This window comes from Hermetia illucens, chromosome 6 (genome assembly GCF_905115235.1).
Source record: "Hermetia illucens chromosome 6, iHerIll2.2.curated.20191125, whole genome shotgun sequence".
Lineage (NCBI taxonomy): Eukaryota > Metazoa > Arthropoda > Insecta > Diptera > Stratiomyidae > Hermetia > Hermetia illucens.
In genome coordinates this window covers 46537024-46550365 of record NC_051854.1, presented here as the reverse complement: position 1 = coordinate 46550365, position 13342 = coordinate 46537024, and the positions used below count along the sequence as shown (strand labels likewise).

The 13342-nt window shown below is 46.0% G+C and overlaps 1 protein-coding gene across 1 annotated transcript in view; it reads left to right on the top strand.

Moving 5' to 3' along the window:
• Positions 1-13342, top strand: part of LOC119659915 — a 441895-nt gene that overhangs the window by 170657 nt on the left and 257896 nt on the right. The gene's annotated exons all lie outside the window — the stretch shown is intronic.

Below are 13342 nucleotides of genomic sequence, written 5' to 3'. Positions count from 1 at the left end.
TTAGTGTTTCTAGAATTTCAACTACGAGTGTCTGACTGGGGATGGCATAGTTCCTGTAAACTCTCTGGACTTTATTCTTCACCCGTCTGCAGCAACAGTGTCCCAACTTAGTGAGTGACGCCGACGTTCCAGACGAATTTTCCATAGTGGCTCTCGGTCACTCAAGCCAATAACACGAAAGCGAATTTTTTGACCGCGCAATCTGACAGCCGCAACTGCACCGCTGCCCCCATCGACTCTCGGTCACCAGTTTCCGCGATGAGCTCAAGTCGAACACGCAACCTGATGATGGCTGGGATTGTATCGCTGCGACTCGCTGCACAGTCACGTGCGCGAATTGCGGGAAATGATCGGCGAATCTCTGGTGCAACAAGGGGAGGTAAGATGTCGTACCCACCCCGCCGTTATTTCGTAGTAGGAGCGGATGATGTAGAGGTTCATTTCTTCAGTCCACTTCATCCGCTGCCTACGCGAAGCTGTTGAAGTGGTCGCCACAGATTGTGGCGAAATAGTTGCAGCGGGCGGAGCAATGATCCTAGTTGTCGTGGCGCCTAGACGTCGAACCGCCCCACGACTAGCAGTTTCAACACCGTGTCATCCATTAAGGGAGCCCGACCTAGTCACTAAGTCAGTCGACTCCCGCCGGCTATTCGTACCGGACCTCAAGTTTTTCCTCCTTTTCCTTAGATAGATTTGCATTTTATCCCTAACTGCTAAGTATGGGGATAGCTTCCTCGGTGAGTAATCTGTAAGACTGCAAAGTTCCTGCATTTTCCTTGCCACCCCCTGAGACGTTGCGGTGGTGTACAGCCATTCAGGTTGAAGCTATTCATCCCTCGTTCTTTCACAACCGGGCTTAGGACCAGCTACGGTGGAGTTATTATTATTATTATTACCTCCACTAAACCGCGGTTCACCCGTCTCAGGATTGTGACAATATGGCGTGTCTGTCTGGATGTCTCTGTCTGTCTGTCTGTCGGTCATACGTATTTTTCTTAGGAATGGTTATACCTATTGACATGGAATTCAGTGAAAGTTTTGGAATTGCAAATCTCTACGCATACATCGTTTTATGTTTTTTGCAGGAGGTCCCCATAGATATATAAACAAGTACAGAAACCGGAAGCTGGACGCTTCAGGTATGAAAGGTTTTGTGTATTTGAATGTGCATTTGGCCCATTAGTACGTAACACGTAATATATGCATATGTTATGTGAGAATATCCACATTCAGGTGACATTGAAATTCAAAGTCTTGTATTTGCAAAGTAGCGAAAATTTTGACGTATTACAACTTTGTTAGTAATAGCGGGATTTTTACCAAACTTGGTAGGATCATGCTATATGTTATACCCTAAATTGTTTTGTGATGCTAGCAGGAACTTAAGGGGGATTTTGAAGGCAATTACTGAAAATTATAGTAATATACTGTTATTAACTTTATTTGAACAGATATTGGTATGGAGGGTATTTCGGAGCCTAGGTAGCATATAGTGGGACTATCGTGATATTTTTTCGGCTGGGTAGTTTCTGCGAATGGGTTCGTTAAAGAAATGATTACTTTCGACCCCCCGCACTCCCCACTTTTCCAACAAGTGTCGAAACGAATACCAGTTTCGAAAAGTACCAACCGAGATCTTTCATTTGATACCCCACATGTCTACAGGTGATGAAAAAAAATGCATGCATGCATGCATGTATGGGGTCCCCTGCCCCCTTAAAATCTATGTAGAATTATGTAACTCACTGTATGCGTGAGCATTCACAGTTCCCACCTTTCAAGCAAATTTGTTGTGAATCGTTATAACCATCTCCGAGAAAAATGCGTGTGACAGACAGACAGATGGGCAGAATTGTAAGGAGTGGCCAGATCTGGCGAATTGGGGCATACCGATTGATATGTAAATATATGTTCATGCACTTTTCTTTTCTGACTGTGCATGGGGTAGTGTTTGCTCATCTCTGGTGCGTGGACGAAAATGGCTATGGGAAGGATACCGAGAGCATAAAACCACCATGGAAGACGAGAGCAGGAGGAAACTTACGGTGCAGGGGCTCGGATCTCCAGTACCGGCGACTTTTGGGAGTGAGCAAGGGGGCTCCCGGTCGTCGATATCCCTCGACCGCAGTGCCTCAGTGGTGTACATCTTGACCATCTTGGTCTATAATGTTACAAGTGATTTGGATCTGGAGAAGGAGGTGTTCAAGCGAAGTATGACCTCACCGAGAATGCCAGTAACAAGATCAAACGAAGATGAACTGAGGGCAGATCGATGGACAACAAAAACCATGATAACACCCACCGCATATATTCAAGATGCGCGACAGGAGGAGGTGCTCCAGGAATAAGAAAGGGATCCATTCAAAAAAAGTTCATCAACTTTGAGATCTCCACCAATGCCAAAGACGGTGAAGGATAAGGTACAGGCAAGATTAATAAACGCCAAAAGTGAAGTAGCGTATAAAAGGAGTAATCCTGTCGGGGCTTACAGGGAGTGAATTCCCGATCCGGAGGGATCTCCCTTCAACCAGCTTGAGGCGAAAATAGTTGAGCCGTCCGAGTTTATCAAGGACAAGCACAACATGCACTAAGCCATAAAGAATAGTAACAGTAAGGACAAATCCCGACCTAAAAGATGTGAGCGGAAATGTAAATAGAATCCGAAGTACCCAGAATGGGAGATCCAGGGTAGGCAAAACTGATGACTTTCACACTCAAGTGAAAAACTCACTTGGGGAGAATGCCGCAGTACGTGCCCAAAAACATGAGATCTATATACAATGTAAGGATTTCGATGTCAGCATCGAAAGGTGAAATTTGTACTGCTCTGAAAGAGCAATTCAAGTTGGAAGAACTTACCGAGGAGTCCGTCGTGGCTTTATGAAAAGCTTATGGCGGTACTCAAAAGGCCACAATACGAGTATCAGCGGAAGCAGCGCAGAAGCTATTGGCCGTTTATGAGAACAAACTTTATATGTTTCATGATTGGGCACTTCGCGAAGGTATGCGCCAGCAGCATTGATCGATCCGATCGATGTAGAAGGTGTGTAGAGAAGAGTCATATTGCCAGGGAGTGCAATAGGGACCCTAATGCCTATTGTGCGAGATGAAAGGGGGACAGGATAACCGGCATATTGCCGGAAGTGGTAAATGTCCGGAATTTAAGAAGGCGCTCACTGCAATGAGAAAATAAGGTTTATTCAAATAAACCTCAATCATTGCAGGGTTGCTCCGGATTTATTTGAGCAGACCACGTTTAAATCTGAGATGGAAGTTACGATCATAAGTGAACCGTATAAAAACCTTAACGGTGGCATATGGGTCATAGATTCGATTGGTGGAGCGGCGATATGGGCTTGCGGACGACAGGCCATACAATATACTGCAAGTCAGGCAGCCAGTGACTTTGTAGGGGCAAAAATAAGTATTATGCCCCACTAATGAGTGCTACGCCCCACCAAGTCTGATACTGTCTGAATTCGGGGAAATGCTTCATAATCTTGTTCTCTATGCAAGGGGACGAATTTCAGAGGTGATTGCTGGTGATTTCAGCGCTTGGGCCCTTGAGTGCGGTAGCAGAGAATCAAATGCCGGAGGCGCAGTTTATTAGAAGCTTTTACACAGATGGACATAGTTTTGCCTAACGAAGGTGCTGTGGACACTTTTCAGAAAGGGGCGTCAGGTTCAGTTGTAGACCTGACTTTTGTGAACCCTGCACTGGCGCGTGGTATGTCCTGGTGCGTCAGCGAACGCTACACCCACAGCGATCACCAGGAAATCTTCTTTGTGACATGTATCCAGCCACCGTGCGAACACCCATCGAGCCCCACACCGAAAAAAACACAGTGGAAGATCAAACTACTGGTGGAATAGTGTACTGGCTGGCCTTCGATCAGCCTGTCACCAAGCCAGAAGAGCGGCTCAGATGGCGGTAGGTAGAGTCAATGAGGGGTAAAAAGCGCGCCTATAAGGCAGCCCGCAAAACCCTCAAGCATACAGTGAAGCAAGAGGAAATGCTTTAAGGAGCCCTGCTCAGAAGCGGACGTAAACTCGTGAGGGGGTGCCTACAGAATCGTGATGGGACGATTCAGAGGCCGTTCATCTCCGCAGATTACGTGTCCTACCCTCTTGCTGAAAATCATCCTGGGGTTATTTCCCCAGTAAAAGGACAACAGCGACACATTCCAAACACCTCTGAATGTGACGACAATTCCGCCAGTCACCAGAGATGCCCTTAAGCTTGCCATGAAATGCAGGCCGGACATGTTTGCTGAGTTGTTCGAAGCGTGCGTTTTCGAGGATATATTTCCAGCGACATGGAAGCGGTAGAAATGCCTAAGCCTGGTAAACCTCTAGGTAAACTATCCTCATACAGACCCACACGTCTTTTGGACACTGTGGGGAAAATGTTAGAGCGAGTAACCTATGGCCTTTCAGATCGGCAATATGGGTTCCGTAAAGCCAGATCAACCATTGGTGCCATCAAATTGGTTACTGGCTTTGTCGAAGATGCAATTCACGGAAAGGGTAGTACCAGCAAATATTGCGTGGTAGTAACCCTGGATGTGAAAAATGCATTCAATTCGGCCAATTGGAATCTAATACGCAAAGGCCTAGCGCTACTATCGCCGATAGTTATATAACTGAATGGAGGCTCTGGTCTGACACTGATGATCGAACCCAGGAGTACGTTGTTTCTGCGGGTATCCTGCAGGGCTCCGTATTGGGCCCACTACTATGGAACATCATGTGCAACGATGTATTTAATCTTCCCCTTCCGAGGGAGGCCACAGTGGTGGGTTACGCTTACGACATAGCGCTGGTTGTTGTCGCAAAGCATCTTGAAGATACTGAGTTATATTCAAGTGAGGCAATCAGTGCTGCTAAAAGTTGGCTAGAGAGCTCTGGTCTGACACTTGCGGAGGAAAAAACAGAAGCGGTCCTAAGAGCCGAAAGAAAAATGATGCCTGTATTAGAATCAGGAATCATATCATCACTTCCAAGCCGACCATCAAATACGTGGTAGTGGTGATAGACAGGAAGCTCAGCTATAAGCAACACGTGCTGTATGTTTACGACAAGTCATCAACTGCAAGTATGGCCCTGGCAAGGATGATGCCGAACGTGGGAGGGGCACAGCATACCTTTAGATTGCTTATAGTCAGGGCGGTGACCTCAATCATGCTCTATGCGACCCCAGTTTGGAGGGAGGTGTTGCGGATGTCGGTTAACGCTAACAAACTGAGTGCAGTCTACAGGAGGACAGTCCTGAGGGTATGCTCTGCCTTCAGGACTGTCTCAGATGATGCAGCATTCGTCATCTCTGAAATGATGCCGATTGATACCTCGGCAGATGAGATGACGAACAGATACAATGGCTCAGAGGTAGAGATCCATAAATAGATGGCAAGAATGGTGGAAACGCTCCGGAAAGGGTATTGCCGCGTATTGAAGAAAGGTGACTAGGCTAGAGTTAGCTGACTCCGCCCCGTGATGTAATACGTTATGGTGGTTCCGTGGAGCAGGGAAGGAGTCGGGGGTGGTTTTAGTGGGTAAAAATCCCACGCTGGTATGTCCAGACCAGTGTCTTGAAGATTTCCACCTCCTCCAAGAAGAGAAGATAGACGGACAGACAGATAGACAGACAGTAACCCGATTTTAATAAGGTTTTGTTTTAGACGAAACCTTAAAAAGGAGGGAGTGGAAGTGGTTTAACCGAATATAGTCGTGTAGGGTATCAAATGAAAGGTCTTGAATAGTTTTGACATTAGTTGCAAAGGGGAGGAATACGGGGCCTTAAAAGTTGAAAAATCTAGAAACGAAGATTCCCATTTAGGACATCTAGGCCTTCAAATATCCTTCATCCTGATATATGTTCAAATAAAGTTAATAATAGCGTATTTCCATATTTTTGGAAGATTTGGTTGAAGAAGTCGGGTAGGAACGACTAGGGATTCTTACCCGACTAGGGATTGTACCGGACTGTCTACATGGATTTAACCACACATTTATCTGGGCTTGGGGATAACTTGTAGAAGAAAACAGCTTCTCGACTTGTTTATTACAATTTCCAGTACTTTTCCCAGGATATGAATCCAATTGAAACAAATGTGCCAGATGCTGAGTTAACGGAAACTGCTGATATCATCACCATATTACATATACCGCATGTGTCAATTTTGGCAATACTGCCCCGTCTACTGAATTGGAAATGATATTCTCCCAATAAAAAAGCCACTTATACCTTGTTATGGTTATGTTATGGATTTTGTATTTTTTTATGGATAAATACAAGGTTGCTACGCTGGTATCCGAATCCGAACTCCTACGCTGAAGGACATGGCAGATGTCCTTAAATAAAGTTTTCATTACTGCAATACCTCAGAGATACTTCTCAAAATCAAATCAAGCCCAGGTTGAAATATTCAATATCATTATGAATCAGTAACTACAGCTACACAAATTTAAGGACATTTTTGACTCTCGTGGATGTCATCCGTAGATGTCCTGAATAACATGATAATATCCTTATAAAATTCTCTTCCAACGACATCGATGAGAATTGAATTCTGAATAAATCGACCAACATTACATTTATTACGCTGTTTACATAATTTCCAGGTCCCTCAGAAACGTCGTCCAAAGGACCCGAAACACGCTTGTCCTTTCAGCGAGATGAAATATTTTATATTCCTTTCTCTGCGCTCCCACTTGTTTTCGTTTATAATACATTTGCAAAGTGTCTACCATTCATTCGGATATGCTTGAATACATTCTTTGCTCCAAGGATATATGGGAAAGAACCGGAGACAGGATATTATATGGCGGATATTGATGTATTCATTAACTTTTTGACATGTAAAGCAGGATCAGGACGCAAGAAAGAGAGGTGTCTTGACTAAATGCGAGGATGCTGTGGAGGTGCAACCTTTAGTTTTTTTGGGTCCTCGCTAGCTCGAGATGTTTATTGGTTTTTTTTCTGGAAGTTTTTGCGGTAGTGATGAACTATTTTGTGGAGAATGAGGAGCTCGTGCCAATTGTGAACCTGTGCGCATTTACATTTATTTGTCATTCGCACACAAACAGATTCCAAGGAAAATAGGACGCATAAGTTTGTTTATCGGACGAAATACGAATTTGAAAACACTCCAGGAAGGACTTGATATTGTCTTGCAGCGGGTTCGGTTATTTCCCAGAGAGATTCCACCGTTGAATAATCAATTATTGTAAAAATATTTAATAACACATTTCATGGGAATTATTTATGAAAATAGCAACGGAAAACAATTTTCTCCTCTTTTCCCACTTTTTTTCGGCCCCGTACCAGGACATGATTTATTGTGTCGCCGGTGGAAAGGAGATAAGTATCTTATATTTGTCGACTTTGCAGAAAAATGGTTTCCAGTGGGACCACTTTTGTGTTAAGGATAATTTCATGGTCATTGCGGTTCCTGCGGGGGTAGAAGCACAGTAAACATTAAAAGCAATTTGGAGATAATCATTCTGTATGGTGTCTTGTGTCGGCATAAAGTCTGGGTTGATGGAGACGAAATTTTTTAAATGAAGTTGGAAAGTGGAGAATAATTCCATTGAAGTTGGTTACCGACTGGGTTTCAGAGCAGTAAATGACACTTCACTGGTTTCCCTTTACATGTTTAGTAAAAATGGGGTTAGGTGAAATATCGATTGTGCATTATGTGTTGAGGAGGGTGTAATAAACCCGAATGCTTAGGAGAGATGGGATGGATGAGGGATATTTGGGTGTTCTTTTCCTATATGCCAATGGAGCAATATGCTGCCCAAACGCCGGAGTTACAGTGGGCGCGAGTGGGATTCGCACCCACTCTCCACCCCAGGCCCAGCCCCTCGAGACGACCATTAAGGCATTACTTCGCGGGGAAGGTTTGGCCTTAGGCATTCGTTCTTCTCCTGTTTGCGGCTTTCCTCCTTCTTTATTCCTTCAGCAACTCCTCCTGCATTCGCCTGATTGCGGAGTAAGCCACTTCTCCTCGGACCTCAGTATTTTCGCAACCAAGCTCTCCGGGGTCATGCTCCTGCCCAGCATCTGGTTTAAGCTCCTCCTCTCCATCCCAAATCTTGGGCAGTGAAACATGACATGCTCTGGATCCTCCGATATGTCATCGGATCTGGGACAATTTCGAGAATCATTCAACCCAAGGCGTAGCAGATACTGCCTGTAGCAACCACTGTGTCCCGTGAGGAACTGGGTAATGTGGTAGTTGGCCTCCCCATGTTTCCGCTCAAGCCACACCCTAATTTTGGGAATATGCCTGGGCGTCCACCGACCTTTTGTAGACTCGTCCCAGCTGCGTTGCCAGAGATCATCCGACCTTGCCCCATTTCTACGCTCTGTATGCCCATCTATACATCTTGCATGGTACAATACACTCATTTCTTTAGCCAGAATGTCGACAGGGATCATATCTGCCACCACCAGCGCCTAAGTTGGTCAACATCGATATCCGCTTAACACGAAAAGCATTCGTCCGCCACGTGACATGTTTCCGAGCCCTTCGTTCGGGCTTCGTAAGCATGTCATCATTGATGCTACACGTCTACTCGTTTTCATCCACTGACAAGAGGACAAACTCAGAGAGGGGAGAATACAGTCTCGCGTATTCCAACGCGTCGGCATAATCGGGGGTTAAACACTCACATTCACCCGCCCCCCCCTCCCCCCCACCTCCCCCATTGAGCAGAACGACCTCAATACGAGTGTGGTCACTCACACTGCATCCATCCAACAATCTCTAAGACTGGACAAACGTCTTTGCTGGTATATTTACATAAGTAAAGTGTATATTACTGACGCTCCTGGAGCTTTCGAAAGGGGAAACACTTGATGGGACATTCAAACAGATCAAATCGTGCTTAAGCAACACTACCTCTCCCCTACGTATAGCACGTTGGCAAGATGTGCGCTGGGCAATCTTGTGAGGCATTAGTGAGGCTTTCGACACAAACCCAATCTAGACACGTATCATTAACGACAACGGCCGCCTTGGCCGACCCCTTAGCAGTGAATACCCGCATGTCGCCAGGTAAGCCACTCACGCAGTCATTGACTGCCCAGGGTTCCTGCAAGATGGCCACACTTATGTTGTTCTCGCGCATGTGCTGGCCGAGATCATGCATCACGGCAGCTGCTCTGGTGCAGTTCAACTGCAGCAGTGTGAGCGACATAGCGATAAGTGGGGGGCGTTGACTCTAGCCACCCATGCAGCTAAATCGGGCACAACATCGACCGGAGCACATACCCAGCCAGAAGTCCCGGGAATGGACAGTTCCTACAGTGTACCGCGACTTACTGCAAGAGGCGACTATATGGCCACTCTGCGAGTAACGAGCACACACGAGACCCTTCGCTTTGCATTCGGCGACCCTGTGATCAAATCCTTGGCACCTGAAGCACGCAGGGAGCATGTTATGCGACCTAGCTCGGTAGCTAAACCACTTGACCTATACCCGTTCAGCGGACGTCAATCTATCAATAACAGCTGAAGTTCCCTTCAGCACTACATTGCTTACCGTTTCAGGCCCTGATCGGATCGATTGACTAACAATCTTCACCTCTTTGGCGAACCTCTCAGCAGACATCTCCTCCACGAGATGATTCTCCTGTATCTGCTGCATCAGCTCATCGGCACTAACGCAGCAGTGTACATCATAGATTATGGCTCTAGGCCTAAGCTTTTGAGCCACAGCCACCTCCACACCGTGTTCTGAGAACTTCGGGTTCTCGACCACATTTCGCCTCTCCTTCTCGGAGGGTACCTTTAGGGCCACCCCTCAAAAATTCTGACTCCCAGCGCAGGAGCTACCACGCGCATAACAACCTATCCCACCTTCCATAAGAAAAAATGTGCAAGTATCACTAAAAACCTGCATGCCCGCTTAGAAGTTGGGTAAGGAATCAATCACACCATACTTTTGGAACTGCCAAGGACCTTAGTTGCCCTTGAGCCATGTAGTTCACCTGTGTCTTAACTCATTTCCCCAAGAGAGTTTCCATTCATTTAGTGAATGTTGCCGTTCTTCAGGAGCAACCGCCTCTCTTGACCTTCTGCATGGTCTTGCGTTCCTTAGCAAGGAGGGCAACGGGACTCACTCCCATGAGCACTATCACAATCAGCTCGTCAATTCAAGGTACTTAACCGTTGGTTTGACTAGGGATTCTCTTTTTAGTGACTGAAATTTGTCAATATGCCAAGTTCGTTTTGCGTTCGTCCGGAGACAAGTTCCGCAATATCATCTATACAACCGATTAGGCGCAACTATCCTGGCAGAGGCCCAGCCCTAGGATATGACGATATAGTCTATGTTTTCCTCTGGCTCTGGCGTCTCATAGGACAGGGAGCAGTGTCTCAGGCAATCCCTCAATTCCCGCAATCGAAGGCATGTCTGACATGAAACTTTACGAGAAACGCTACTCGTCAATACCAATGCTGGTAGTTTTAGTTTGATAAACAGCATCCATAACCTCCATGACAGCATCTACTGTGGATCTCTCTGCTTTAAAATCGAACTGTCTTGGAGATAAGTCCTCGGTAGGACGTGTCGATAAGTCGGCGCCTCATGAGCTTCTCGAATATTTTCACGCATTCGCACGAACCTTGCCGCGTTCTAATGACAAGTAAAAATGCTTCCGCCGAGCAGTAGGTGCGGCCGATGGTGAAACACCAGATCATATACCTCTGCTTGGATACCGCCGGGTTCTAGGGTCTCTTCTGAAGACTGCCTCTTTCAGCGCTTTCATAATGAAAAGTGCGCAATATCCTCCACGCTTTTATCATCAACCCGAACAGGATCCATGGGGATTAATTCCGGGAAAATTCGACCCATCTGCTTAGCATTAAGGAGACAAAGTTTCCGCATAGCCTCGATTTTCCAAGTGTACAACCGAGCCTCTGCGGATCTCCATCAAACTTGTCGATTAGCTCCTGCCAGTAGGAAGCTTTACTTTTTAGCCCCCTATTAGGTGATTTCTACCTTGTGTGCATAGAGGCCGGAGGTTGACAATTTCGCTGTCCATCAATACGTAGAAGGCTTGACACGATTAGGTGTCGTTGCCAGGTTCATAACTGAATTTACGACAGTGCCAGCTTCAGAGCCAGACCGGGTGCTCTGTTCTTAAAAGTCCTCCAGGCCTTGATCGCTGCTTGGCTATCAGTAGTCCCTTTGGACGTTAAAGGAGGCACATCTGCTTATGGTGTATGTTTCTGGCTAGAATATATTAGTGTGCTTATCCCTTGGTTCCGAGTATATTTCCCTTGTACCAATGGCATCGGTACCCGCTCCCTCTGCTGTGAGGGATCCGTCAGTGTACCGAGTAATCAGTTGCTGGTTTAAACCGTACGTCACAGCCAAGTTCACCCAGTTTGGTTTGTTACTCCAACGTATTCCAAATTTCTTATTGAAGTGGAAGCTCGTTGTCATATTATCCCTTGGTATCAGTAATTCGGGATACCGTCTGGAAAGAATATCGATTTTCTTTCGATTTAGACAGGGCCCGCCTCAATGATTCTCCCGGTCTTCCTGAAGGTTGCCCTCCTGCATAATACGGATGCAACGCTTTATCACAGAAGGACCTCCAAGGATGCCTTTGAGTATGGTTCATTGTCCCACTGATGCACACGCAGGTCAGTCTTTGGAGTTTGTGTAACTTTCTATGCTGAATTCCGTTCTCTCTGCCCAGATTACCGTCTCATAGGTAATCATTAGTTGTACCATTGCAATGTATATCCAAAGTAGTATCTTCAGGGTGCAACCCCATTTTCCTGCTATGGACCTGCAAGTCATCAGAGTTTTCGTAGCGTAGAAGTGTTTCCAACACGCGTCTCCCAGAATAATTTTTGGTCTAGCGTAATTCCCAAATATTTGACCTCTGGTTCTCGAATTACCTCTATGCCATATAACCTTATGGTTCTCAGGTGATCAAGCTTACGTTTCCTAGTGAATGGTACTATAATGGTTTCGGCTGCATAGATACGAAGCTCCGCCTTCTTGGACTAAGCACTGTTATATAGGGTATCCTCATATTTGCCCCTACAGATTAAAACAATGTCGTCAGCGTTACCTGGGATCTGTATTCCAGTATTTATTAGCTCGTGGTAGTTCGTCCACTACCATACTCTACATAAATGGTGATGGTACACCGGCTCTCTGGATTAGTGCTGGGAAGATGCCATCTACTCCTGGTGATGTTAGGGGTTTAAAAGTTCCCATTGGTCACATTACGTTAGTTTCCGAGCATGCCTCTTTTGCTAGATTCCAGTTCGCCTTTCTTCCCGTTTTATTCGTTGTTGGAGTGTCAGGCAGAATGCTGTCGCCTTACGCTATGGGGGAGGACTGCGGGAAATGAGTTTTAAGAAGAAGGTATTCTAGGTTCTCCTTGTTCTCGGTAAATGTCCCGCCCTCTTTCTTCAGGCAGACGGAAGATATTGCCCCGTTTTTGGCTACAGCTTCGTAAAGCTTGATTGCTTCTGTGGTTTGTTCGCTCCCTTCGCAGAATTCCTTGAAGCTCTTCCATTTTGCTTCACAAATCGGCCAGTTTCCGATTTGTTTTGCCCGGTTGGAGAGTTTTCGTGATTCTGTTCTCATTCTGGTTAGGTTCCTGTTAGACCAGGGTAAATCCCTTTACTGTCTTAGCCGGGCAGCTGGCCTGATACTTTGTTGAGGTTTTCCACCACTGTTTCTAGTTTCAGTTCGTTCCTGAAATCAGGCCCCTTTGAAAGTGAGCCACGTTGTTGTTCAGATGCGCTGCAGAGGACTGCAATCCGTTTTTCTGTGACTCCTAATTATTTTTTTTATTTCAGAGTTGCCTTCAATGTCGACTCTGATTATCCTGTGATCAGATATAGAGTGGTCATCCGACACCCTGCAATTCCTGACTAGCTCTTTGATCAGAGTATTTCCTTGAGTTATGCTTAGTATCTGTTTTGCAAGAGGAGTCCCAAATTACTTGCATGCTTCTTCCTTGCAGACCGCGAATCTGCCGCCGCTACACCCAGGGCTACAGAACTAGCACCGTTGCAACGTTCTCCCTGAAACTTGCCCTTGTAATTATGCTTAATACCAGATGCAACTTTCTCATGGCGGAGGTTTGTCTGGGCTATCATAGTGCGTCATTGGCTTCGTTATTGTTTGGAGCTCTTCTCCACTGTTGGAGTATCAACCACCTTCTTCGACGTGGCACTCTCCTGCAAGTCGTTATCCATCCTAAGTCCTAGAAGATGCAGGTCTAGGCAATCCAGCTTTTGCTCTTCACTGGACAGCTGGTCTACTTCCCTGATTGATCCAGTCCTTTCTGCCTCTCTGTCCT